The 14,283-nt window shown below is 49.7% G+C and overlaps 1 pseudogene; it reads right to left on the bottom strand.

Annotated features, from left to right (window-relative positions):
- Positions 1 to 292: 292 nt before the first annotated feature.
- Positions 293 to 1,305, bottom strand: LOC123078490 (protein kinase PINOID-like; annotated as a pseudogene).
- Between the last annotated feature and the right edge of the window lie 12,978 nt (positions 1,306 to 14,283).

Here is a 14,283-nt window from a genome sequence, read left to right as displayed (position 1 = left end):
TGCATGTGACGTTTTAGTCCCAGGCCAATGACAAAACGATAAGTGGCAGCCATGTGGCTGACCCGGTCATCGCACACAGTTTTGCACAAACACCCCTGCCGTTAAGCCTAATCAACCCGCAGTATCGCACACCTGAAACCACAGCCCTGTAACCAGACAGCTCCAACACCCATGTGATGCTTTTCTCGATAGCACTACCACATCATTAACCCACCTACAAAACTAATCAGTGTACTCCTTGATCAATAGTTAGTGTCAAAGCCACGACATGATTCACTGCACCACACACACGTCCTTAAGTAGAAAAATGGAGTGATTAAGCCGAGGGTTTAGCTGTTGCTGACAAGTGTAACCTCGACAAGCACTGGCACATGGAAGATTAACAGCACTAAGAAGCGTAACTAACAGTTGATTGTACAACGGTGCACTGGCAGCTAATACTAGTAGTAGTAGTAGGCTAGGTCAATGCATGCATGCGCTAGCTAGGAGTAGTAGTAATTATCAAGGGGTTAACGTTGCGCCCGGCGCCACGAGATGGCCGGAGGAGAGTTTGTATCCAGCCGCCGGTGTTGACTCAGGGAGGCTGCACGTCGGCCGGCCGGTCAGAAGAGGTCGAAGCGCTTCGTGTCAGCCTTGCGCGACGCCGGCGTCTTGCACGACTGCGATCGGTGCAGCGGGGCGCTGGGGACGAGGGCGGACGCGATGACCGGAGGAGCGCGAAGTTGAGGTTCTTGAAGAAGGGATGGGCCTTCACGTCGGCGCCGCCGTGGCGGGACCCGAGGCGGGCGGCGGGGTCCTTGGTGAGCAGGCGCGCGATGAGGTCCCGCGCCGCGGTGGTGTCGGCGTGGTAGCCGGTGACAGAGGAGGAGGGGAAGGTGAGCGGCGCGCGGACGATGTTGCGGAGTGTGTCCCGTTGGTGGCGCCGGCGAACGCGGAGCGGCCGTGGAGGAGCTCGTAGAGGAACACGCCGTAGGCCCACCAGTCCACGGCGGCGCCCTGCGCGCCGCCGCCTGCCACCTCCGGGGCCACATACTCGTGCGTGCCGACGAACGAGCACGACCGCGCAGACACCGGCTCCGCCACGAACCGCGGGGGAGACGCGCGCACCGGCGACGATGCCTCCGCCGCTTGAAACGTATCGGGAAGCAGGACGCGCTGCGCGGCTCCTCCTGTTCCTCCTCCTCGGCGACGGCTGGCTTGAGGTCGCGGTAGACGATGCCTATCATGTGCAGGTACTCGAGCGCCAGGAGCACCTCGGCCGCGTAGAACCGGGCGGAGGAGAGCGAGAAGCGACAGGAGGGCAATGCGGTGTGTAAGACAATAGGCTTTGGGGGGAACTGGCACAACCCTCTAGGGGTGGCCTATCACATATATATATAATGAGGTGGTATACAACGTTACAATATACACATGTAAATACAGTCTAACACCCTCCCTCAATCTTAGCCACTTTCTAATGAATCTAGAAGGGTAAGATTGCGCCTGCAAGTCTCAAACTATGGCAAAGGCAATGGCTTGGTGAAGATGTCAGCAAGTTGATCCTTGGAAGAAATAAACTTGATCTGTAGTTGCTTCTGAGAGACACGTTCACGCACAAAGTGATAGTCAACTTCAATGTGTTTCGTTCAGGCATGGAATACCGGATTTGCAGAAAGGTATGTAGCACCGATGTTATCACACCAAAGAACAGGAGGCTGTGATTGGGGTATACTTAACTCCTGAAGCAAGGACTGTACCCAGATGATCTCTGATGTGGCATTGGCCACAACCTTATACTCAGCCTCAGTACTGCTACGCAAGACAGTAGCCTGTTTCCGAGCACTCCAGGCAATCAGGTTAGAGCCAAAGAAGACAGCATAACCCCCCGTGGATCGCCTGTCATCCGGATTGCCAGCCCAGTCTGCATCAGAATATGCTGAAAGACAACCAGAGTCAGACGGCCGAATATGCAAACCATGAGCCACCGTGAAAGGAATATAGCGCAAAATCCGCTTAACAGCAGACCAATGAGTGTCACGGGGTGACTGCAGATACTGGCAGACTCGGTTAACAGCATAGGAAATGTCTGGTCGCGTGATCGTCAAGTACTGGAGCCCACCAACAATACTCCTGTTGTGACGCCCCCGATTCAATCGTACACTAATCATGCCCGCAAATGTGTACGATCAAGATCAGGGACTCACGGGAAGATATCACAACACAACTCTACAAATAAAATAAGTCATACAAGCATCATAATACAAGCCAGGGGCCTCGAGGGCTCGAATACAAGTGCTCGATCATAGACGAGTCAGCGGAAGCAACAATATCTGAGTACAGACATAAGTTAAACAGGGTGCCATAAGATGGCTAGCACAAACTGGGATACAGATCGAAAGAGGCGCAGGCCTCCTGCCTGGGATCCTCCTAACTACTCCAGGTCGTCGTCAGCGGGCTGCACGTAGTAGTAGGCACCTCCGGTGTAGTAGGGGTCGTCGTCGACGGTGGCGTCTGGCTCCTGGACTCCAGCATCTGGTTGCGACAACCAGGTAGAAGGGAAAAGGGGAAAAGAGGGAGAGAAGCAACCGTGAGTACTCATCCAAAGTACTCGCAAGCAAGGAACTAAACTACATATGCACGGGTATATGTGTAAGGAGGCCATATCAGTGGACTGAACTGCAGAAAGCCAGAATAAGAGGGGGATAGCTAGTCCTATCGAAGACTACGCTTCTGGCAGCCTCCGTCTTGCAGCATGTAGAAGAGAGTAGATAGAAGTCCTCCAAGTAGCATCTTCAAGTAGTGTCTCCAAGTAGCATCTCCAGTAGCATCTCCACGTAGCATCGCATAGCATAATCCTACCCGGCGATCCTCTCCTCGTCGCCCTGCGGAAAAGCGATCACCGGGTTGTCTGTGGAACTTGGAAGGGTGTGTTTTATTAAGTATCCGGTTCTAGTTGTCATAAGGTCAAGGTACAACTCCAAGTCGTCCTGTTACCGAAGATCACGGCTATTCGAATAGATTAACTTCCCTGCAGGGGTGCACCACATAGCCCAACACGCTCGATCCCATTTGGCCGGACACACTTTCCTGGGTCATGCCCGGCCTCGGAAGATCAACACGTCGCAGCCCCACCTAGGCAAAACAGAGAGGTCAACACGCCGGTCTAAACCTAAGCGCACAGGGGTCTGGGCCCATCGCCCATAGCACACCTGCACGTTGCGTGGGCGGCCGGAAGCAGAACTAGCCCCCTTAATACAAGAGCAGGCTTACGTTCCAATCCGGCGCGCGCCGCTCCGTCGCTGACGTCTGAAGTGCTTCGGCTGATACCACGACGTCGGGATACCCATAACTACTCCCACGTAGATGGTTAGTGCGTATAGGCTCGTAGCCAGGCTCAGATCAAATACCAAGATCTCGTTAAGCGTGTTAAGTATTCGCGAACGCCGAACAGGGCCAGGCCCACCTGTCTCCTAGGTGGTCTCAACCTGCCCTGTCGCTCCGCCACAAAGTAACAGTCGAGGGCCGTCGGGAACCCAGGCCCACCTCTACCGGGATGGAGCCACCTGTCCTTTCAGCCCCCTCGTCAGAATCACTTGCGGGTACTCAATGAGCTGACCCGACTTTAGTCACCATCTGTATAGTATGTATGTATGTATAGTATATACCCGTGATCACCTCCCAAGTGATCACGGCCCGATAGTATAGCAAGGCAGACTGACAAGAAGGTAGGGCCAATGATGATAAACTAGCATCCTATACTAAGCATTTAGGATTGCAGGTAAGGTATCAACAGAGGTAGCGACAATGTCAGGCTATGCATCAGAATAGGATTAACGAAAGCAGTAACATGCTACACTACTCTAATGCAAGCAGTATAGAGGAGAATAGGCGATATCTGGTGATCAAGGGGGGGCTTGCCTGGTTGCTCTGGCAAGAGAGAGGGGTCGTCAACTCCGTAGTCGAACTGGTCAGCAGCAGCGTCGGTCTCTTAGTCTACCGGAGAGAAGAGGGGGAAGAAATAATGAATACAGAGCGAACAAAGCATCACAAAATATAACAAGGCAATACGCGGTGTTCGGTGTGCCCTTACGCGGTAGTAAGTGATACCGACGAAAGGGGGAAACATCCGGGAAAGTATTCCCGGAGTTTCGCGTTTTCGGGCAGAGGAGCCGGAGGGGGAAAGTTGCGGGTTCGATAGGTTAGAGGGGTGTGGCGGACGAACGGACTGCGTATCCGGAATCGTCTCGTCGTTCTGAGCAACTTTCATGTTGAAAATATTTTAATCCGAGTTACGGATTAAAAGATATGATTTTCTAAAGATTTTATTAATTTCTGGAATTTAATTAATTATTTAATTAATTCGAAAAATGGAATTATGACGTCAGCATGATGTCATGCTGACGTCAGCAGTCAGCGTTGACCGTTGACCTGGTCAACCTGACATGTGGGTCCCGTGGGACCCACCTGTCATACACTGTTAGTTTAATTAGGGTTTAGGTTAATTGATCAGGTTAATTAAACTCAACTAGTTAATTAAATTAATTAAACCGGATTAATTAACTTAATTAATTCATTAGATAATTAACTAATTAATAATTAATTTTATTAAATTATTAAATTATTTATTTTTAGTTCTTTTTTTAATTCTTTTTCTTTAAAACGTTCTGGGGCTGGGGCCCCCATGTCATTGGCCAGAGGGGCCATAGCGGGTTACGGGCGCTGGGTGCTGGGTCACGGGCGTGCGGTTTTCGCCCGAACGGCGAGCGGTGCGGGGCTAGCGGCAGGGAGGCGGCGACGGGCAGCAGTGGAGGCCGGGCGGCGCTAAGCAGCCGCGGTGGCGGCAGGTGCAGCGGTGCGAGCGCCGGACGGCGCGAGCGCCGGACGGAGCTGCGGGACAGGGAGGAGGAGGACCGGGACGTGTGGGCGTGGTGCGGTGTGGCGAGGGCGGCCCAGAGCATGAGCTCCGGCACGCGGGCGCTGCGGGGTGGGGGGGGGGGAACGGCGCCGGCGACAGAGAAGGGAAGGAAGGGAGCTCACGGTGGGGGTAGGGACCGTGGCAGTGGGCTCGGAGGCGACCCGTGGGGAGGACGACGACGGTGGCGGCGTGCGGAGGCCCGAGGATGAAACCGAGCGTGCGGCGGCGTCGTGGGGGCGTCCTGGCGCGGTCGCGGTCGGCAAGGCGAGGGGCGCCGTCGAGGGAGTGGGGACTGGGCGCGAGGACGAGGGCGGGGGCCGGTGAAGCGGCTCCGGCGACGGCGGTTGGCGCCGGGTCGTGCCCCGATCCAGATCGGGGGCGGGGCGTGGACGGGCGCCGGGGCGACTCGGGGTGAGGCGAGGAGGCGTCCAGCGAGGGGGGGAAGGGTGACGGGGGACGCCGGCGACGCGGGATCTGGCTCCCTTGCCTCGATCCAGACGAGGGAGAGAGAGGAACGTGGGAGGCGCGAGTGGGGGGGGGAGTGGACGAGTGGGGCGACGGGCTGGGATTAGGGTTTCGGGGGGTGTGGGGCTATGGGGAATGGGGGCGGCCGGCTGGGCCTTTGCCCAGTTGGGCCGGTTGGGGGGGGGGCTGGCCGGCTGGGCCGTCTGGCCCAGTGGGGGGGGGGTGGCCTTCTCTCCTTTATTTTTATTTTTTTTGTTTTTCTGTTTTATCTTTTGTATTTTCTTTCTTTTATTTATATTCTGTTCTGTTTTATTTTTCTTATATAATAGTTTATAGTTTTACAAAAAGTGAAACCCATAGCTAAAATAGAGTTACAATTATAACTACTGCCACGAAAGGTTTTATCCCTGAACAAAATAGTTTAGTATTTTATAAAACCCAAAATGCATTTATTTAATTGTTTTACCTACTGTTTTAATCATTTTAGGGTATTAAAACATTTTATAAAAGTGGGGTTTCTTCACCACAATTAACTTTGCATTATTTGGCACAACTCGAATATTTTAGTTTTAAAGTTTGAAAACTTTTACCGTTTGATTTGATTTTTGAATTTGAATCAGTTTCGAACTAACGCGAGATTAGCAACAGTAATTGTGCTGACGTGGCATCATTAACAGTGGTTTACTGTAGCTTAAGTATCCGGGCGTCACAATTCTCCTCCACTACAAGAAATCTCGTCCCGAGATTTAAGCGGTGGAGTAATGGGGGAAAGGTGCTGGTAGCGAAAAACCTAACGAGTCTTCTCGGTCTTGGCTGCCCTTGCGAAGAGGTTGATCCCTTTCATTGATGTCTTCATTTCTCTGTTTCAGGTCCTCATGGTGAAGTCGGTTTTTTTTTTTTTTTTTTTTGGGAATTCCATCGCATTTACGAATAAGTAACGGGGCAGGTCGGCAACGACAGAATGTTATAAGTGTTATAATCTGGGATTAACCCATGAATGAGCATATGAGTACCTCTCGAGTTTGAACATTTAAAAGACATCGAGAGTAAGGTTGGGAGGTACAATAAGAAGTTTCAAGTAGCCAGGCAATCGTTCAATGCCTAGTCAGAAGGTGAAAGTGGTTTCAAAGCAACGGGATAATTATTGTGTCCGATGCCAGAATTGATGATCTCATCGGAAAGGTGGCTCATGAATTACTTACGAGTCCACGCGGGAGGAATAACTTTGGAACTGGGGTGTGCAGGAGAGTCAGGTTTTGATCCTGTGGAACTGTGGGTTATGGGCCCACCATGTGGTTTTTTTTAATAGGAGCCGTGACATCTTGCACGGTCATGATAGCAAGGCATGTCAGGGAGTACCATGTCAGCTATGTCGGCAACAACGTTGGTACCAAGGGCGAGGGACGAAGAGAACCATTTTCCTGCTCGTTGAACGAGGCGGACCAGTAGGCAAAGTTCTCGTCCATCGGTGGTTACCGGAATGTCATCGACAGAAGTAACATGGTCTTACTGACAGAATTGTACAACAAGATGTTTACATAAGCAGGAAAATATTACTTCTCAGATCATATAGATCACAAGAAAGGTTAAACCAACAATGGAAGGAAAATATGATCATCAGATTAAACAGAACAATGGAAAGGAAAATGTGTTTAAACACATATTTCAGGGGTATATCCTTCCCAATGACAAGCAGAGCATGATATCCATGACAGGATATAAAGTAGAAAACCATTTAGGTAAGGGGGAAGGAATCTCATGATATTACCCATACAACGGTTTTAGGATAAGGGATAAATAAAATTTAGCATCGTGCTTCGGATGTTCTTGTTGAAAATCAGAGTATCGCAGACATGCTTCGAGATAGCATTGACATGGTCTTCATGTGAAGATCAGACTTTGGAAACACGAAGGATCCATCAGGAATAACTTGTAGAATAAGTCTTACAATTTCCTCATGGATGGACGGATAACCTTGCTGAAAAGGAATCTATAATGATAGGTCCTCCTGCCCGGGGGGGGGGGGGGGCGGTGCTAGGCATGACATCATGTTACCGGGTCATCAAAGGATCAACATCATAACTCTTGGAAAGTTGTCCCAACCATCATATCGGACCGAGATTCAGATCCGATAGGTGTCATGTTACCTCGGACTCAGGATGTCCGAGAAGAAAAGGTGCAACACAAATAGACGAAATGACATTTCAAAATTCTCAGGAAATGAACTACGGGAGCGGGTTCTTGAAGCAATAGTTCATCCTTAAACCAAGGAGGGGATGAGAAGGTGGCTGATGGGCTCAGCGACAATTCATCGAGGATTCCAAACGAATGGATTTCCACGATAATGTGAACAAGAAGATGACATTTGTCAGCTTGAATGGTATAATGATGTATGCTCGAGGAAAACATACACAATTAAACATTGGTTGAAAGGTGCGCCCAAAATATGGGTTGGGTTGCATGACCAATGTTTGAATGGTGATTCAATAATCAATAGTTTAAGAACGAACGACCGACCATTAACTTCAAAGCAATAGGGTTGCTAGAAGTGCAGAATCCAAACAACACCGTTCACTTGTTGGTACCCCGGTTGGAATCAACACGAGGACCAAGAAAGAATGGTGATGGTGAGAAGTATCACGATACCAAGAATTCTTAAGAGGTGGTGAAATTCTCACAACATTCTTGACATAAAAGATGGCAATACTCCAAGGTAAAGGAGAACAAATGCTGGATAGCAAGGATCTCAAGGTATAACACAAAACACGAACAAGTTTGTGTTGAACGGAAGGCAATCGAGTGGTCGATGATAACACAAATCATCGAGGGCAAGGATGGTATTTTTCATCATTAATTCAATTGATATCCTGGAAGAGCATCAGAATGTAGATGGTGATCATGACTCATTTGTCGAGAGATTCCACGAAGATGTAATCGATCCGCGATCACAACAAGTCAAAAGAATGATGAAGCAAGAGGTTATTGGAACCATAGGTACGACACAAACTCGAAACCAAGCTTGTTGTTCAAGGCGAAATGATATGACGGTGATGATCGACGTAAGGTTAGTTCATCGTCGAAAATTGTGCTCCGGGAAGAAGGACCGGGTAGCACAGTTAAAATTAGCTCGATAATGATATAGCCGATCAGGCTAGGAATGACTTGAAGGATTAATAAATTTGTAAGCAGTGATGGGTTCAAATACTTGTTGAATCGCAATGCGAACTCGATTCAGTTATCGGTGTCTTTGAGTGTATAATAACTCAGAGCCCGTGAAAAATTGGAATCCATGAGAATGGAGTACTTGATGAAGAACTCATAAGAAGTTCTGCAGTTCCATGATAATTTCGAGATACCAAGGGGTAATACTCGACGACAAATCAAAGTAGAGGTTGGACTAGGGTATTACTCTACATAAGACCAGTGCTTAAACTTGCACGAGAAATGGTATTTAAGGGAGAACATGGTCAGAACCACGATTGCAAAAAGGCCATATCTCAGACATAAGATGAACTTATACCAAGGGAATAATTGATTTTAAAAGAAGCTTCGATGAGAAGATGTACATCGTGTCCATGGGCATGAACGCAAAGTTCAAGGTCGACTCCCACTTCTTCAATGTATAACCTTCCATTCACTTCTCACGTTCGATGAAGTTGCAGTGTTGAAAATTTTATCTGGCGAGGCACCAGAAGAGTATGATTCGTGAAAACTTTCGGGTTCACACGGTTTAGTGAAGGCATATGTTCTACCCATAGGGGCTCCTTGGAATCATATACCAGAATCTTTAGGAATAATTAACTCAAGTTCGAAGGCAGAGCATGATTGAGAAAGCAGAGGATACAATTTACCAAAGGCCTTATGTATCAGAGGAAAAGGCTCACAAGGTTATTGAATATGAAAGGCGTTGTCAGGTAAAATCCAACAAAGGATCTGGTGATCCACAAGGGATCTGACGTGAGCATCAGTTCTCATCTAGAGGAAGAAGGATGCAAGGAGATCAAAATCTAGAAACAACTGACTAACTCAATTGTCAAATGCAATTGAATTACGATTCCCAAATCAAGGGGTCAGAAGCAATGCTCTGATTAGGGATGGATAAGTTGAATAGCCTTAGGGTACAATCAACGACACTTGGATTGGTCGAGAACCAATTCCAGTTAAAAGAATGGCAGCTCAGCCGGAAAGGTAATTTATAAGGATCAATGATGATTGCGGGTATTCGCAAACATATTGAGTCAACAGACTCAAAATGATAATGACAAGGAATGTCAATATGACTACGAGACTTATGGGATTAACCATAATGCAAGCAAGCAAGAATTTCAAGAGCCAAAGGCTCCAGAGGATTTTCAGAAGATCGAATATTATTTTGAAGACTTTTGTGAAACACAAGAACAACTGGGGATGAGCGGATACTCGGCAAGCACGAGTAATTATCCGTAGGGGTATTCATGCAGCAAGGAACTCAGGGCAGTAAGCGTAAGAATTCTCGGAATATCGAAGAGTATTTCAGGACATCTTGTAATAACAAGAGCAACTGGGGATGACAATATGAACGATAGGTGTAAGTAGTTATCCAGAGGGATTTATCGATGGAGGTGAATTGCAAAAGCGATGGCACATAGTCTCGAGAGCACATCGTAGAGTATCTTCGAAATCTTCTGGTGTAGCAGGCGATCATCTGAAGTGAGGGGCTCTCCGGGAAAAAGTACTTGCGAGAACCTAAAGTTAGTTTTGTTTTTAGCAAAATCGTTTAACCCGAATAGAAGAGAGTTCAGAATCCCAGAGTAAAGGTCGAGGAGTAAAAGATCCTAATACCACCCAATGGCGACGTGGGCCCATGGGCCGCACAGCCATGTTAGTAAAAGTTTTTCAACGACTAGACTCGACTTCGGCCAAGGAGTTGGAAAGGGGATTCCTACAGGCAGTTGGCTCTGATACCAACTTGTGACGCCCCCGATTCAATCGTACACTAATCATGCCCGCAAATGTGTACGATCAAGATCAGGGACTCACGGGAAGATATCACAACACAACTCTACAAATAAAATAAGTCATACAAGCATCATAATACAAGCCAGGGGCCTCGAGGGCTCGAATACAAGTGCTCGATCATAGACGAGTCAGCGGAAGCAACAATATCTGAGTACAGACATAAGTTAAACAGGGTGCCATAAGATGGCTAGCACAAACTGGGATACAGATCGAAAGAGGCGCAGGCCTCCTGCCTGGGATCCTCCTAACTACTCCAGGTCGTCGTCAGCAGACTGCACGTAGTAGTAGGCACCTCCGGTGTAGTAGGGGTCGTCGTCGACGGTGGCGTCTGGCTCCTGGACTCCAGCATCTGGTTGCGACAACCAGGTAGAAGGGAAAAGGGAAAAGAGGGAGAGAAGCAACCGTGAGTACTCATCCAAAGTACTCGCAAGCAAGGAACTAAACTACATATGCACGGGTATATGTGTAAGGAGGCCATATCAGTGGACTGAACTGCAGAAAGCCAGAATAAGAGGGGGATAGCTAGTCCTATCGAAGACTACGCTTCTGGCAGCCTCCGTCTTGCAGCATGTAGAAGAGAGTAGATAGAAGTCCTCCAAGTAGCATCTTCAAGTAGTGTCTCCAAGTAGCATCTCCAGTAGCATCTCCACGTAGCATCGCATAGCATAATCCTACCCGGCGATCCTCTCCTCGTCGCCCTGCGGAAAAGCGATCACCGGGTTGTCTGTGGAACTTGGAAGGGTGTGTTTTATTAAGTATCCGGTTCTAGTTGTCATAAGGTCAAGGTACAACTCCAAGTCGTCCTGTTACCGAAGATCACGGCTATTCGAATAGATTAACTTCCCTGCAGGGGTGCACCACATAGCCCAACACGCTCGATCCCATTTGGCCGGACACACTTTCCTGGGTCATGCCCGGCCTCGGAAGATCAACACGTCGCAGCCCCACCTAGGCAAAACAGAGAGGTCAACACGCCGGTCTAAACCTAAGCGCACAGGGGTCTGGGCCCATCGCCCATAGCACACCTGCACGTTGCGTGGGCGGCCGGAAGCAGAACTAGCCCCCTTAATACAAGAGCAGGCTTACGTTCCAATCCGGCGCGCGCCGCTCCGTCGCTGACGTCTGAAGTGCTTCGGCTGATACCACGACGTCGGGATACCCATAACTACTCCCACGTAGATGGTTAGTGCGTATAGGCTCGTAGCCAGGCTCAGATCAAATACCAAGATCTCGTTAAGCGTGTTAAGTATTCGCGAACGCCGAACAGGGCCAGGCCCACCTGTCTCCTAGGTGGTCTCAACCTGCCCTGTCGCTCCGCCACAAAGTAACAGTCGAGGGCCGTCGGGAACCCAGGCCCACCTCTACCGGGATGGAGCCACCTGTCCTTTCAGCCCCCTCGTCAGAATCACTTGCGGGTACTCAATGAGCTGACCCGACTTTAGTCACCATCTGTATAGTATGTATGTATGTATAGTATATACCCGTGATCACCTCCCAAGTGATCACGGCCCGATAGTATAGCAAGGCAGACTGACAAGAAGGTAGGGCCAATGATGATAAACTAGCATCCTATACTAAGCATTTAGGATTGCAGGTAAGGTATCAACAGAGGTAGCGACAATGTCAGGCTATGCATCAGAATAGGATTAACGAAAGCAGTAACATGCTACACTACTCTAATGCAAGCAGTATAGAGGAGAATAGGCGATATCTGGTGATCAAGGGGGGGCTTGCCTGGTTGCTCTGGCAAGAGAGAGGGGTCGTCAACTCCGTAGTCGAACTGGTCAGCAGCAGCGTCGGTCTCTTAGTCTACCGGAGAGAAGAGGGGGAAGAAATAATGAATACAGAGCGAACAAAGCATCACAAAATATAACAAGGCAATACGCGGTGTTCGGTGTGCCCTTACGCGGTAGTAAGTGATACCGACGAAAGGGGGAAACATCCGGGAAAGTATTCCCGGAGTTTCGCGTTTTCGGGCAGAGGAGCCGGAGGGGGAAAGTTGCGGGTTCGATAGGTTAGAGGGGTGTGGCGGACGAACGGACTGCGTATCCGGAATCGTCTCGTCGTTCTGAGCAACTTTCATGTTGAAAATATTTTAATCCGAGTTACGGATTAAAAGATATGATTTTCTAAAGATTTTATTAATTTCTGGAATTTAATTAATTATTTAATTAATTCGAAAAATGGAATTATGACGTCAGCATGATGTCATGCTGACGTCAGCAGTCAGCGTTGACCGTTGACCTGGTCAACCTGACATGTGGGTCCCGTGGGACCCACCTGTCATACACTGTTAGTTTAATTAGGGTTTAGGTTAATTGATCAGGTTAATTAAACTCAACTAGTTAATTAAATTAATTAAACCGGATTAATTAACTTAATTAATTCATTAGATAATTAACTAATTAATAATTAATTTTATTAAATTATTAAATTATTTATTTTTAGTTCTTTTTTTAATTCTTTTTCTTTAAAACGTTCTGGGGCTGGGGCCCCCATGTCATTGGCCAGAGGGGCCATAGCGGGTTACGGGCGCTGGGTGCTGGGTCACGGGCGTGCGGTTTTCGCCCGAACGGCGAGCGGTGCGGGGCTAGCGGCAGGGAGGCGGCGACGGGCAGCAGTGGAGGCCGGGCGGCGCTAAGCAGCCGCGGTGGCGGCAGGTGCAGCGGTGCGAGCGCCGGACGGCGCGAGCGCCGGACGGAGCTGCGGGACAGGGAGGAGGAGGACCGGGACGTGTGGGCGTGGTGCGGTGTGGCGAGGGCGGCCCAGAGCATGAGCTCCGGCACGCGGGCGCTGTGGGGTGGGGGGGGGGGGGAAACGGCGCCGGCGACAGAGAAGGGAAGGAAGGGAGCTCACGGTGGGGGTAGGGACCGTGGCAGTGGGCTCGGAGGCGACCCGTGGGGAGGACGACGAGGGTGGCGGCGTGCGGAGGCCCGAGGATGAAACCGAGCGTGCGGCGGCGTCGTGGGGGCGTCCTGGCGCGGTCGCGGTCGGCAAGGCGAGGGGCGCCGTCGAGGGAGTGGGGACTGGGCGCGAGGACGAGGGCGGGGGCCGGTGAAGCGGCTCCGGCGACGGCGGTTGGCGCCGGGTCGTGCCCCGATCCAGATCGGGGGCGGGGCGTGGACGGGCGCCGGGGCGACTCGGGGTGAGGCGAGGAGGCGTCCAGCGAGGGGGGGAAGGGTGACGGGGGACGCCGGCGACGCGGGATCTGGCTCCCTTGCCTCGATCCAGACGAGGGAGAGAGAGGAACGTGGGAGGCGCGAGTGGGGGGGGGAGTGGACGAGTGGGGCGACGGGCTGGGATTAGGGTTTCGGGGGGTGTGGGGCTATGGGGAATGGGGGCGGCCGGCTGGGCCTTTGCCCAGTTGGGCCGGTTGGGGGGGGGGGGGCTGGCCGGCTGGGCCGTCTGGCCCAGTGGGGGGGGGTGGCCTTCTCTCCTTTATTTTTATTTTTTTTGTTTTTCTGTTTTATCTTTTGTATTTTCTTTCTTTTATTTATATTCTGTTCTGTTTTATTTTTCTTATATAATAGTTTATAGTTTTACAAAAAGTGAAACCCATAGCTAAAATAGAGTTACAATTATAACTACTGCCACGAAAGGTTTTATCCCTGAACAAAATAGTTTAGTATTTTATAAAACCCAAAATGCATTTATTTAATTGTTTTACCTACTGTTTTAATCATTTTAGGGTATTAAAACATTTTATAAAAGTGGGGTTTCTTCACCACAATTAACTTTGCATTATTTGGCACAACTCGAATATTTTAGTTTTAAAGTTTGAAAACTTTTACCGTTTGATTTGATTTTTGAATTTGAATCAGTTTCGAACTAACGCGAGATTAGCAACAGTAATTGTGCTGACGTGGCATCATTAACAGTGGTTTACTGTAGCTTAAGTATCCGGGCGTCACACCTGTACTCTGTCG

The sequence above is a fragment of the Triticum aestivum genome, chromosome 1B (assembly GCF_018294505.1).
Source record: "Triticum aestivum cultivar Chinese Spring chromosome 1B, IWGSC CS RefSeq v2.1, whole genome shotgun sequence".
NCBI lineage: Eukaryota > Viridiplantae > Streptophyta > Magnoliopsida > Poales > Poaceae > Triticum > Triticum aestivum.
This window is presented reverse-complemented; position numbering and strand designations above follow the sequence as displayed.